This window comes from Geotrypetes seraphini, chromosome 1 (assembly GCF_902459505.1).
Source record: "Geotrypetes seraphini chromosome 1, aGeoSer1.1, whole genome shotgun sequence".
In the NCBI taxonomy this organism is placed as follows: Eukaryota; Metazoa; Chordata; class Amphibia; order Gymnophiona; family Dermophiidae; genus Geotrypetes; species Geotrypetes seraphini.
Genome location: NC_047084.1, coordinates 241562232 through 241576727, shown reverse-complemented (window position 1 = coordinate 241576727; position 14496 = coordinate 241562232). Strand labels below are relative to the sequence as shown.

General features: G+C 47.4%; 1 protein-coding gene across 6 annotated transcripts in view; it reads left to right on the top strand.

Moving 5' to 3' along the window:
• The window catches only part of LCTL (lactase like), a 256156-nt gene that overhangs the window by 157013 nt on the left and 84647 nt on the right, over positions 1-14496 (top strand). The gene's annotated exons all lie outside the window — the stretch shown is intronic.

Sequence of the window (14496 nt, the reverse complement as noted above, 5' to 3'; positions counted from 1 at the left end):
TAAAAACTAAACATCTACTTTACCCCCTCCTTTATAAAGAAAGCCACGCTAGTGTTTTTAGCGCCAGCCGCTGCATTAACAGCTCTGACGCTCATAGAATTCCTATGAGAATCTGAGCTGTTACCGCCGTGGCTTGTGCTAAAAATGCTAGTGCAGTTTTGTAAAGGAGGGGGTTAAAAAACTAATTTAAAAAAATCACAGATATCTTCACAATATAAGGTAATATACGTATAGAATAAAACAAACAAAGGAAATAAGGTACTATAATAACCATTTTTATTGGACTAACTCAATGCATTTTATAATGAGCTTTCAAAGGTAATCCTTTCAGATCAGAGATTTCCTTTATTTTTTGTTTTATTTCTATATATTATCTTGAAAAGTGGACTAACATGGCCACCACACTATTTCACAATATAAAAATCAATTTAGTTAAATGCCTCATAAAAATAACAAAAAGGCTTTCAGGCGACTTCTGAACAATCACTCATCAGCTTCAGCTTTAATAGTTTCAGTTAACATATTCTAGACTAGAGGCAAGGAGTCACAATAGAGAAGGGCTATAGATGTTGTTCACCATCAGTTTTGTTAAAGGTACAGTAAACAGGTCAGCAAAGCTTGAGCACAAAACATATGCAGGATGATACAATTCAAAAACTTCTTTAAATAATCTGGGGCATTTAAAAGGTCCCTGAGAATTCTGAAGACAAACCAACAGATTTTAAATCTTATTCTTTCTACTACAGACAAATAAAGCAGTGAACAACGTAGTCAATGTGCTTACACAACTTAATTGAGTAATTGTCCTAATCAATGCTGATAATTGGCAATTGTGTTAGGTGTCATCGACCGTATTCTTGTCCTAGCAACTTGATGAAAATCATCAAGTTTTCATGGCAGAATACTGAAGTATATTGTCAGGCTTTCTGCGTAGTATAAATTTTATGTTGTCACCATTGTTGCATCAAATATGATCCTCCGCCTCCAACACTGCCCATCTTCTGCTGCCCAGAAATGTGATACATTGTTATTTGGACGTCTTCACTGAAACCTGTCAACCTTGAGAGGCCCTTCTGATAGTGAAACTACCAATGGCACAGATTTCAGCTTCACAGATGCATGAAAGCCCCAGTGGCACAACAAGCCCAAGTACCATGACTGGGGAATTGGCAATTAACATCTCATAATTGATGCTATTGGCATTAATTAAAAGTTATGTTTACCACTTGAAAAATGCTATTCTATAAAAAGTATGCGCCAGTTGCAGTGCATGAATTTGAAAATAGGCATAGTGGCCAAGGGTGGATGATAGGTGTTCCTAAAAGTTATGTGCATTGTTACATAACTATAAAATGTTGACTCAGATATACAAATAATTGATAAATTGGTAGAAATACATCAAGCCCAGTAGCCCATTCTCACGGTGGCCAATCCAGGTCACTAGTACCTGGCCAGAACCCAAGTTATAGCAATATTCCATGCTACCAATACAGGGCAAGCAGTGGCTTCCCCCATGTCTTTCTCAATAACAGACTATGGACTTTTCCTCCAAGAACTTGTCCAAACCTTTCTAAAACCAGCTACGCTATCCACTCTTACCACATCTTCTGGCAATGTGTTCCAGAGCTTAACTATTCTCTGACTGAAAAAAAATTTCCTCCTATTGATTTTAAAAGTATTTCCCTGTAACTTCATCGAGTGTCCCCTAGTCTTTGTAATTTTTAATGGAGTGAAAAATCAATCCACTTGTACCCGTTCTATTCCACTCAGGATTTTGTAGACTTCAATCATATCTCCCCTCAGCTGTATCTTTTCTAAGATGAAGAGCCCTAACTATTTTAGTCTTTCCTCATACGAGAGGAGTTCCATCCCCTTTACCATCTTGTTCGCTCTTCTTTGAACCTTTTCTAGCACCACTATATCTTTCTTCAGATAAGGAGACCAGAACTGAACACAATACTCCAGATGAGGTTGCACCATGGAGCAGTACAGGGGCATTATAACATTCTTAGTCTTGTTAACCATCCCTTTTTTAATAATTGCTAGCATCCTGTTTGCTTTTTTGGCTGCCGCTGCACATTGGGCGGAAGGTTTCATCGTATTGTCTAGGATTACACCTAGATCCTTTTCTTGGATGCTGACAGTAATCCCAGGTGAATGGTCCAACAGATAGTTAGGTTAATCAGAAATCATTGTCAAAGGGATACTGGAAATTCTCCCTCTTTTCTTCTCCAATCTCTCACACCCCAATCACCTTAATCATCATTGTTTCAAACAGTTTACTGGGACATACAATATTTTCTATATTTAGAATAGGGGTGTCCAACCTACAGCCCAAGGGCCGCATACGGCCCCGTGAAGTATTTTGTGCGGCCCTGATCGAGTGCGATGCAGTGGTTTCCTCTGCTGCCCTGGGTGTTTACTGTCTTGCCTGCTCCCTCCTCTGTCTTGCTGCAGCGTTTGTGCGGCCCCAGAAACATTTTTTTCAGCCAATGCGGCCCAGGGAAGCCAAAAGGTTGGACACTCCTGATTTAGAATAAGACTCCAACCTATTAAAAACCCTCTCTGCAACACCCCTTCTCTTCTCTGTCTGGAACATCATCCCTCCCCTCTCTCTCTTTCCTCTGGTCTCTGTAAGGCAGATAAACTGTCTTTTCTCTGTCATTAATTGTAATGCTTGATGTATCGTTATAAAATTCTGCTTTTCTGTAATATTAAGCTTATTTCTGCACAGTATATATATTCTTTATGCAAGCACTCTTAGTTGTCTTTGTCAGTAATTTTACTTCCTACTGAATCTTCAACGAGGGTATCGAACCCGGGACCTGGCAAATTGTAAGGCCGCTTCAACATTACCCCTCCAAAACCACTTTAGGATTCTTTGTGCACCTTTCATTGAAATGTCATCACATTATAGATGTTTGTACAGTCGTGGCACTTAACAAAAAAGTTATATGCTGATGCTCTCTGGATATCTGTCCATCACTGTGACCAAGATGGTTGCATTATGTTTTCCTATTAAGAGTCTCAAGAATTCAGATTTTCCTCAGGGAAAATATTTGTAAGATGACTATAGGCAAGACTTTTATATATTCCAACATAAGATGCTATTAGTGCACTTGGAAGAAAAAGACCAACTGTGCTAATGTGCAAGGTGTGGAAGTGTTGCCTCGGGTGATATAGTCAGGATGTTGAAATAGCATGAACAAAGAAAGAAAAAACAGGTAAGAATAATGGATATGGGATTTTTTTCAGCTCAGTACTACTGCTATAGTTAGTTAAATTGACTATCCAGCCATAAACCCCGATTTTCACGATTGAATATCTCAGTCAGTGCAAATCAATTCTGGCTGAAACTTAATAAACATGCTGTCAGTACAGAGATGATTGCTTTGTATTTTGTACCAACAATGATTTAGAATACTTCAAGTTATATTTTAGTTAGTGACAAAGCATACAATTTAGGCCCAGCTACAGACTTTATTGTACAAAATATTTACCAAAGGATGTCTTGATAAAAAAAGTCAGAACCATAAGGGATATAAAATGTTGATTACCATATATGCTTAAATACAAACCGATCCAAATATAAACCAAAGTAACCTTCCCCCCCCTCCAAAAAAAAGAGGGAATAAGGTTGGCTTGAATATAAACCGAGGGCTTACCTCCAAGTACAGTAATGCTCACTCTCCATTCTTCCCCTCCCCCATAAAAACGTGTCTTCCCTGAAGTGTCCTGTCCTGGCCCACTCCAGGCTCAGCCTCAGCTCTAGCCGGGCAGCCTCAGCCTAGCAGCCCCAGTCTGGCATTCCCCAGGCTTATCCTCAGCCCTAGCCTGGTGCCCCCAGCCAGGTAGCTCCAGTCTCAGCCTGGCAGCCACAGCTTGGCAGCCAAAGATCCAGCCATTGCAGCCCAGCCATTGCAGGTCTCCCGTGGGACCTGCTTTAAACCCTGGTGGTCTAGCAGTCAGCTGGGACAGGTGCGATCTCTTCCAAGCGCTATCCCAGCTGGCTCTGCTCCACCCCGTCTCACTCTCGCTCCTTGGACCCCTTCACAGCCTACCTTTGACACCCTGATGGTGAAGAGGTGACTTGGGGCAGGAGCGCTGCTCCTTCACTCCTGCCTCATTCAGACTCACTGTTGAAAATGGCTGCTGCGAGTTCCCATAGCAACCTCGTTGCAGCCATTTTCAACAGCAAGTCTGCACTAGAGAGCTGCACGGGAACGGGGACAACGAGAATCCCGCGGGGATCCCGCGGGTTCCCCCTTAGGGTCACGGGGATCCCGTGGGGACGCCCCCTAGGGTCGTGGGGATCCCTGCAGGATTCCGATGTACTCGAGCCGCGAGGCTCGTCTTCTTTTCTCTACTTGTCCTGCTGCAGCACACAGCTGACTGGAAGTCTTCCACAATGTCAGCGCTGACGTCGGAGGGAGGGCTTAAACAAAGCCCTTCCTCCCTCCGACGTCAGCGCTGACATCGGGAAGACTTCCGGTCGGCTGTGTGCTGCGGCAGGGCAGGTAGGAAAAACTCAAGGCAGTGGCATACCAAGGGGGGGGGGGGCGGTCCACCCCAGGGCAGCCTTAGGGGGGGTGCAGAGCCGGCCAGATACCCTTACTTTCGTGGCGCTTTCCCCCGACCGGCAACAGGCCCGGTCCGATAAACCTCCCTGCCCTGTAGCCGCGAATCTAAATTATCTTCTTACAGCAGCTGGATTCAGGGCAGGGAGGTTTGTCGGACCGGGCCTGTTTTGTTGTCAGTCAGGCGGGGAAGCGCCACGAAGATAAGGGGCAGGGAGGGAGGAAAGGTGGACTGGAGAGGAAAAGACGCTTAAGGGAAATGGATAAAACTGAGGGGGGAAAAGGACGCTGAAAGCACTGGGGATGACAGAGGGGGGAGAAGGATGCTGAAAGGACATGGGGAAGACGGTGGGTGGGGGAGAAGGACGCTGAAAGGACATGGGGAAGACAGAGGAGGGAGAAGGATACTGAAAGCACATGGGGAAAACAGAGGGAGGAGAAGGACGCTGACAGGACATGGGGAAGATGGGGAGAAGGACGCTGAAAGGAAACGGGGAAGAGAGATTAGAAACATAGAAAATGACGGCAGAAAAGGGCTATAGCCCACCAAGTCTGCCCATTTCAAGTATCCACCCCCCTAAATTCACTCCCTTAGCGATCCCACGTGAATATCCCATTTTCTCTTAAAATCTGTCACGCTGCTAGCCTCAATCACCTGCAGTGGGAGTTTGTTCCAATGATCCACTACTCTTTCAGTGAAGAAGTACTTTCTGGAGTCGCTATGAAACTTCCCTCCCCTAATTTTCAGCGGATGCCCTCTGGTGGTCGAGGGTCCCATGAGACAGAAGATATCATCTTCCGACTCGATACGTCTCGTGATGTACTTAAACGTTTCAATCATATCTCCCCTCTCTCTTCGTTCCTCCAGTGAGTCCAGCTGCAATTTTTTCAGTCTTTCCTCATACGTAAAATCCTTGAGCCCCAAGACCATCCTGGTGGCCATTCGCTGAACCGACTCGATCCTCAGCATGTCCTTCCGGTAGTGTGGTCTCCAGAATTGAACGCAATACTCCAAATGAGGCCTCACCATGGATCTGTATAACGGCATCATAACTTCAGGTCTCCTGCTGACAAAACCTCTACGGATACAACTCATCATTTTCTTGCCCTGGAGGAAGCCTTCTCCACTTGATTGGCGGCCTTCATGTCATCACTAATGATCACCCCTAGATCACGTTCCGCCGTGGTCCTGACCAAGGTCTCACCATTTAGTACATAAGTTCTGCATGGGTTTCTCTTACCCAGGTGCATTATTTTACACTTTTTAGTACTGAAGCCCAGCTGCCAAGTTGCTGACCATCGTTCCAGTAGTAGTAGGTCCTGCGTCATATTATCAGGTAAAATGCTTTTACTTACTATGTTGCAAAGTTTGGCGTCATCGGCGAACAGTGATACCCTTCCACTAAGACCTTGCGTCATGTCTCTTATGAATAAGTTGAATAGAATTGGGCCCAAGACCGAGCCCTGCGGCACTCCACTGATCACTTCTGAAGTTTTGGATGGGGTACCGTTTACCACTACTCTCTGAAGTCTACCGCTCAGCCAATCCTCAACCCATGTAGTTAGAGTGTCCCCTAATCCTATCGATTGGGGCAAAGACGCTGGCAGGGAAGAAGACAGAGATGCCAAACTGTGGGGGGAGCGGAGGGAAGAAGATGGGTGCCAGACCAATTTGGAAGGGGGGAGAAAGGGAGAGGCACAGTAACAGAGCAAATGGAAGACGCAGAGAGAAGAGAGATAGTGGATGGAAGGAATATAGTAATATAGTAAGTGAATGCAGTTTACAGAATTATATGGCGCAGGACCTGCTTACACTGGAAAGTTGGTCCTCAACCTGGCAGCTAGGCTTCAATGCTAAGAAATGTAAGGTCATGCACCTCGGAAGCGGAAATCCATGCAGGACGTACTTCTTGAACGGAGAAACTTTAACTAGGACTTCAGCAGAACGAGATTTAGGAGTAATCATCAGTGCAGACATGAAAACTGCCAATCAAGTGGAGAAGGCTTCATCTAAGGCAAGGCAGATATTGGGTTGTATCAATAGAAGTTTCGTCAGCCGAAAGCCTGAAGTCATAATGCCATTGTACAGGGCCATGGTGAGACCTCATCTGGAGTACTGTGTGCAATTCTGGAGGCCACATTACAGTAAAGATGTGCGCAGAATTGAATCGGTTCAACGGACGGCCACCAGGATGATCTCGGGGCTCAAGGGTCTCTCGTACGAAGAGAGACTGAACAAATTGCAGCTCTACACTCTTGAGGAACGTAGGGAGAGGGGAGACATGATCGAAACATTTAAGTACCTCACGGGACGTGTCGAAGTGGAAGATGATATTTTCTTTCTCAAAGGACCCTCGGCCACAAGAGGGCACCCGCTCAAACTCAGGGGCGGAAAATTTCATGGCAACACCAGAAAGTATTTCTTCACAGAGAGAGTGGTTGATCATTGGAACAAGCTTCCAGTGCAGGTGATCGAGGCAGACAGCGTGCCAGACTTTAAGCATAAATGGGATACCCATGTGAGATCCCTACGAGGGTCAAGATAAGGAAATTGGGTCATTAGGGCATAGACAGGGGGTGGGTAAGCAGAGTGGGCAGACTTGATGGGCTGTAGCCCTTTTCTGCCGTCATCTTCTATGTTTCTATGTTTCTATGTAACATGAGGAAAGCAGAAACCAGGCAACAAAGGTAGGAAAAAAATTATATTTCTTTTTTTTTTTTTCCTTCAGGATAAAGTAGAATATTAGTTGTGTTGATAAAAATTTATAAACATTAGAGGCTCTGGTAGAAACCCGTTTACAAAGTATATATTCTTCCCAATTAATATTTCCAAATTAATAAACTCTCTTTGCTTATTTGTAAATGGGTTTCTACCAGAGCCTTTAATTCAGTAGCATAATTAAATGAAATAACTATTTCTGAAGTTTATAGGGACAGGCAGGGCCGGAGGGGATTCCTCGCGGGGACGGGTGGGGACAGAGGGGATTCCTCACGGGGACGGGTGGGGACGGGTGGGATTCCTCACGGGTACGGGTGGGATTTCTGTCCCCGTGCAACTCTCTAGTCTGTACGGGGCAGGAGCATAGGAGCAACGTTCCTGTCTTGGTTCACCTTTGGACCACCAGCCCATTAAAGGTTGGCTGGAAGGGTCTGAGGGAGGGAGAGAGGCGGAGTAGAGCAGAGACAGTCTGGACAGGACTCGAGAGGGATCACTCCTGTCCTAGCTGACCGCTAGACCACCAGGGTTTAAGGCAGGCCCTCGGGAAGCCTGCAGTAGGCCTGAGAGGGAGACGGATTGTTGCAGATCTGCAGAGAACTTGACTATAAATTGAGACCCTCATTTTGGGTCACAAAAATCTCGGTGTGTATATATATACACAGCTTTCTCATCAGTCCCTCCTGGTCGAATCCTCGCTCAAGCGGTCTCATCCTGGCCAGGTCTATGCTTCCGTGCCTCCGGGTCGCGAGGGCAGAACCATGGATAAGTTTGGGCGACGCATCTATCAGAATTCGATGATGGCGTCTAGAGTCCTGAATTACAACTTCCACTTTGCAACCTACTTGGAATTTTTTCTGCCTGTGCTTCGAAAGTTCACTCCATACATCGAGTCCCAGGCTAGGTTTGAGTTTGAGGAAGTGGTTGCTTCGTTGTCCCAACTCCGGCTTCAGTTGATGCAATCTGCCTATGATGCGTTCGAGCTCTCAGCCCAAGCGGCGGCTTGCTCGGTGGCGATGCGCCGGTTGGCCTGGTTGCGGACCATTGATATGGACCCGAATCTTCAGGACCGCCTGGCGAACGTCCCGTGTGCTGGGGCGGATCTTTTTGACGAATCCATCGAGACTGTCACGAAGAAATTGTCTGACCACGAAAAGTTCTTCCAATCTATCCTTCGGCCGAAGCCTAAGCCTCAGCAGTCTCGACCTTCTCGTCCACCGTTGATTTATCAGAGGCGTTATCAGCCGAGGCAAACTCCTCCTGCGAGGCAACCGGCGAAGCGTCAGCCTCCCCAGAAGGGTCAGCCTAAGTCTCAGTCGCCTGCTGTCCCTAAGACCACTCAGCCTTTTTGACTGTGTCGTCGAGGGCATAACCAACTTCGTTCTGCCTCCCCCTGTTTTTCCCATCGGAGGGCGTCTCCATCATTTTTATCATCGCTGGGAGACCATAACAACCGACCTCTGGGTCCTTACTATCATCAGGGAGGGATACTCTCTTCATTTCCATCGGGTCCCTCTGGACCACCCTCCAAGAGAGTATCCTTCCAACTTGAATCAGACCGCCCTTCTTCTTCAGGAAGCTCAGGCTTTGCTCCGGCTTCACGCTGTGGAGCCGGTTCCTATGGACCAACTGAACCAGGGGTTTTACTCTCGGTACTTCCTTGTTCCGAAGAAGACGGGCGATCTGCGACCCATTTTGGACCTCAGGGTCCTCAACAAATTCCTTGTCAAAGAGAGGTTTCGCATGCTGACGCTTGCTTCTCTCTACCCCCTCCTCGAGCAGAACGACTGGTTATGCTCTCTGGATCTCAAGGAGGCCTACACTCATATCCCCATTCATCCGGCCTCTCGCAAATTCCTCAGATTTCGGGTGGGACATCTCCATCTGCAGTACCGAGTGCTTCCATTCGGCCTGTCTTCGTCTCCCAGATTCTTCACGAAGTGTCTGGTGGTGGTGGCTGCAGCACTCAGGAACCAGGGTCTTCAGGTATTCCCCTACCTCGACGACTGGCTGATCAAGGCTCCCTCGGCCTCGGGGGTCCTCTCGGCGACCCTGTCCACGATTCTGTTCCTGCAGAGTTTGGGATTCGAGATCAACTTTCCCAAGTCTCATCTACAGCCGACCCAGTCTCTGCCCTTCATCGGGGCTATCCTGGATACCATTCGTCTCAGAGCATTCCTTCCTCCTCAGCGCATGGATGCTCTTCTTCATCTCTGCCAGTCTGTGTCTTCTCGCCAGACCATCTCGGCGAGACACATGATGGTCCTCCTGGGCCACATGGCCTCTACAGTTCATGTGACGCCGTTTGCCAGACTCCACCTCAGAATTCCTCAGTGGACCCTGGCATCTCAGTGGACTCAGGTGTCGGATCCGTTGACGCGACACATCACAGTCACTCCTGCTCTTCGGCAGTCTCTGCTCTGGTGGATGACCTCTTCGAATCTATCCAGAGGTTTGCTGTTTCATTCTCCTCCCCACCAGAAGGTTCTCACAACCGATTCCTCGATCTATGCCTGGGGAGCGCATCTGGATGTGCTTCGCACTCAGGGATTCTGGACCTGTGCGGACCGACTCCATCAAATCAATCTTCTGGAGCTCAGAGCCATCTTCAATGCTCTTCAAGCTTTTCAACATCTGCTGCACGACATGGTGGTCCTCATTCGCACCGACAATCAGGTCGCCATGTATTATGTCAACAAGCAAGGGGTCACGGGCTCGGCCTCCCTCTGCCAGGAAGCTCTCAGAGTCTGGGATTGGGCGGTTCGCCACAACACCTTCCTCAAAGCTGTCTACATTCAGGGGAAGGAAATGTCTTGGCGGACAAGCTGAGTCGGCTTCTCCAGCCTCACGAATGGACCCTCCATTCCATGCCCTTTCATCAGATCTTTGCTCAGTGCAGCTCCCCACAACTTCAAACTGCCTCTTTTTTGCTCCAGGATCTACACTCCTCATCGTCTCGAGGCGGATGCCTTTCTACTGGATTGGGGGAATCGCTTCCTGTATGCGTTCCTCCCATTTCCTCTCATTCAAAAGACTCTGGTCAAGTTGAGATCGGACCATGCCACCATGATTCTGATTGCTCCTCGGTGGCCCAGACAACCTTGGTTCTCCCTTCTACTTCAACTCAGCAGCAGGGAGCCGGTCCTTCTTCCAGTGTTTCCTTCACTGCTTACTCAACATCAAGGTTCACTGCTTCATCCCAACCTGCAGTCTCTCCATCTGACAGCTTGGTTCCTCTCAACGTAACCCCTCACCAGTTTTCTCAGGCGGTGAGGGAGGTCTTGGAGGCTTCCAGGAAGCCTGCTACTCGTCAATGCTACTCCCAGAAGTGGTCTAGATTTTCTTCTTGGTGTGTTTCCAATTCTAAGGAGCCTCAACGAGCCTCTCTTTCCTCTGTATTGGTCTATCTTCTATACCTGTCTCAGTCTGGTCTCAAGTCGACATCTATACGAGTCCACCTGAGTGCTATTGCGGCTTTCCATCAGCCTCTACAAGGGAAACCTCTCTCTTCTCATCCTGTGGTTTCCAGATTTATGAAAGGACTTTTTCATGTCAATCCTCCTCTCAAACCGCCTCCAGTGGTTTGGGATCTAAATGTTGTCCTTTCTCAGCTTATGAAACCTCCTTTTGAGCCTCTGAGCAAGGCTCCCCGAAAGGTTCTCACTTGGAAAGTGGTTTTTCTGGTGGCCCTCACATCTGCTCGCAGGGTCAGTGAGCTTCAGGCCTTAGTGGCGGACCCACCTTTCACAGTATTCCATCATGACAAGGTGGTCCTCCGCACTCATCCGAAATTCCTGCCTAAAGTGGTCTCTGAATTTCATCTCAACCAATCCATTGTGCTTCCAGTGTTTTTTCCAAAGCCTCATTCTCACCCTGGAGAATCAGCTCTACACTCTCTAGACTGTAAGCGTGCTTTGGCTTTCTACTTGGATCGCACCAAACCACACAGAACTGCTCCTCAACTTTTCGTCTCCTTTGATCCAAACAAGTTGGGACGACCTGTATCGAAGCGCACCATCTCCAATTGGATGGCGGCTTGTATCTCTTTCTGCTATGCCCAGGCTGGATTACCCCTTCCCTGTAAGGTCACGGCCCATAGGGTCAGAGCAATGGCAGCCTCTGTAGTCTTCCTCAGATCGACACCGATTGAGGAGATTTGTAAGGCTGCCACTTGGTCCTCGGTTCATACATTCACCTCTCATTATTGTCTGGATACTTTCTCCAGACGGGATGGACAGTTTGGCCAAACTGTGTTACAAAATTTGTTCTCCTAAGTTGCCAACTCTCCCTCCATCCCATTGAGGTTAGCTTGGAGGTCACCCACTAGTGAGAATACCTGCCTGCTTGTCCTGGGATAAAGCAATGTTACTTACCGTAACAGTTGTTATCCAGGGACAGCAGGAAGCTATTCTCACGTCCCACCCACCTCCCCTGGGTTGGCTTCTCTGCTAGCTACCTGAACTGAGGAGACACGCCCGGAGCATCGGGCGGGAAGGCACTGGCGCATGCGCGGTGCGGGCATCTCAAAACTTCTGAGTTTCTTCAAGCAAGACATGCTTGCAAGATGTCCATATCGGGGCTCTGTCGGATGACATCACCCACTAGTGAGAATAGCTGCCTGCTGTCCCTGGATAACAACTGTTACGGTAAGTAACATTGCTTTATTGGTAACTCTGTTAATTTATCAATAAATTTAATAGTTTTCCAAGTAGCTTCTTCTCTTGATATTTGAGGTTAATTGTCAGGGCATCCAATCAGAAAAAAAATTGCCCACATGCTTCCAGATACTCATGGGTTTCTATTTTTAGACTGCTCTTATATCAAAACACAAGTTTATGCATGCTAATGGAAAATAGATGAATCAAGGGAATCCAACCATAACCTTTCTGGCTAAGGTTTAATCCAGTATTATTTTGCTTCATTACAGTGCATATTTAGGTAGTCTTACTTGATAATTTGTTTATTATTCATACAAATCAAGAAAATATTATTTATCTTGTAGACAACTGGGGGGGGGGGAGAACAGATGTTCTGGAAGAATACAGGTGTTCTGTATAAAATAAATAAAAATGTCAAGTGATTGAAAAATTAGAGAGATCCTTGGACATGCAAATTCTTTCTTTCTTATCTTGGTTGGTGGTGTGAGAAGCCCTGAATCAAAACTTGATTTATCCCAGGACAAGCAGGCAGGTATTCTCATATATGGGTGACGTCATCCAACGGAGCCCCGATGCGGACGCCTCACAAGCAGACTTGCTTGAAAAAACTAGAAGTTTTGAGTCGCCCGCACCGCACATGCGCGAGTGCCTTCCCGCCCAGTGCACCAGGCGCGTCTCCTCAGTTCTTAGTTTTCTGCGGAGCCGAGAAGTCTGTCTTTTTGGCTCTCTCCGATTATTTCATCGTTCGTGCCTTCTCTCACCGCGGTTTGTGTTTTATTTTTCTCACGAATCGCTGTGTTGTTATTTTTCTTTCTTTAAAAAAACCCCAAATTTTACTTCCGTCAGTTCGTCCGGTACAGGCCACGGCCCGCGGGCTTCGACTTTGCGACGGCTTTATTTTGGTCTATGCCCCGGCCTGTTACCAGTTTCAAATGGTGTAGCAAGTCCAAGCGCGCAATATCTCTTACAGACTCTCACGGACGCTGCCTCAAGTGTCTTGGGCCAAAGCATTATCCTACCTCGTGCCTGCCTTGCTTAACACTTAAGCCTCGTGCTTTTAAGCGTCATTGCATCCTGGTGGATAGCCTCTTCCAGATGGAGACTACTAATCCCTCATCATCGAAGGTGTCTTCGGCCACAACCCCCGTCGAAGCCTCTGCCTCTACTGCTTCCACCTCGAGCCTCATCAGACCTTCGTCGTTTGGAGCGGCTCTTTCTTCGACGTCCTGTGCTGCGATATCTTCTCCTGTCTCCTCAGGTCAGATAGTTCAGCACTCGGTTCTGCCAGTGGTGATTAAAGTGTCGAAGCCTCCCAAGTCGAAACACTCTCACACCACTGTGCGGGACCCTTCAGCCAAGGCAGGTGGGCCGGTTTCAGACACGGTACCCTCCTTGCCGGCTTCGTCCCAGACTTCTTTGGAGGAGCAGATTATTAAGGTCCTCACTAACATGGGACCCACACTGCTCACTCTTCTCCAGCCTGGGCAAGCAGACGTCTCCCGCGAGGTCGAGCCGCTTTTGCCCCGGACTGATCCTCCACACTCGATGCAGGGAGCAGAGTTTCTGCGAGTGTCTCGTCAGGCTTCCAAGCACGAAACGCATGGAGTAGATTTTTTGCGAGTGCATCGAAAGGATACCTCACACTCTACAAAGGGTGTCCAGTCTTCGAAAGTGCTTCAAGGCTCCTCCTCCATGCCTATAGATTTCGATCTTCTGCTTCCGAGGCGACCTCTGCTCGGTCCTCGAGATCCAGTTCGAGACACAGTTCTCGCCACCACTCGAGGCCTGCTTCGAGGCATTCTTCCAGACATCATTCCTCGAAGCCTCTATCCCCTCCGGCCCCGACAAGACCACCAACTCCTCGTTCCAGGTCTCTGATGCCGGCCCTCGAAGATATTCCAATTTCCAGTGCCTCGTCCAAGTCTCCAGGTTCCTTCGCAACATGGTTTCCTGCCGAGGGTTCTTCTTCTTCGACTCCAGCTGCCTCGATGTCCTCGAGTCCTTCTCGAAGCCGTGCAACTGCAGATCAGTTATCTTTCTCCTCTTTTTTGAGACAGATGGCTGTGGACTTGAGCGTTCCATTGGACACTGGTTCTAAATATTCCAAAGAATACCTCGAGGTCATGCATCTTCCTCAACCTCTGGCTGAATCTCTTAAGCTTCCACTACATAAGCTTCTCGATCAGACTTTTACTAGATGCATGGAAACTCCTTTTTCCATTCCAGCAGTTCCAGGAAAGTTGGACTCCAGATATAAAACAGTGCATCATAAAGGTTTTGACAACTCCAAGTTGTCTCATCAATCCCTGCTTGTGGAATCCTCTTTAAAGAGATTCCATCCTTCCAGGGTTTATGCCACTGTTCCTCCTGGCCGGGAAGGAAAAACCATGGATAAATTTGGACTTTGCATCTACCAGAATGCTATGATGTCTTTTAGAGTCCTTAATTATAATTTTTATTTCATCACTTATTTTGAATTTCTTTTGTCTCTTTTGCCAAAATTTTTGAATTACTTAGATGATAACATGCATTTTGAGTTTCAAGA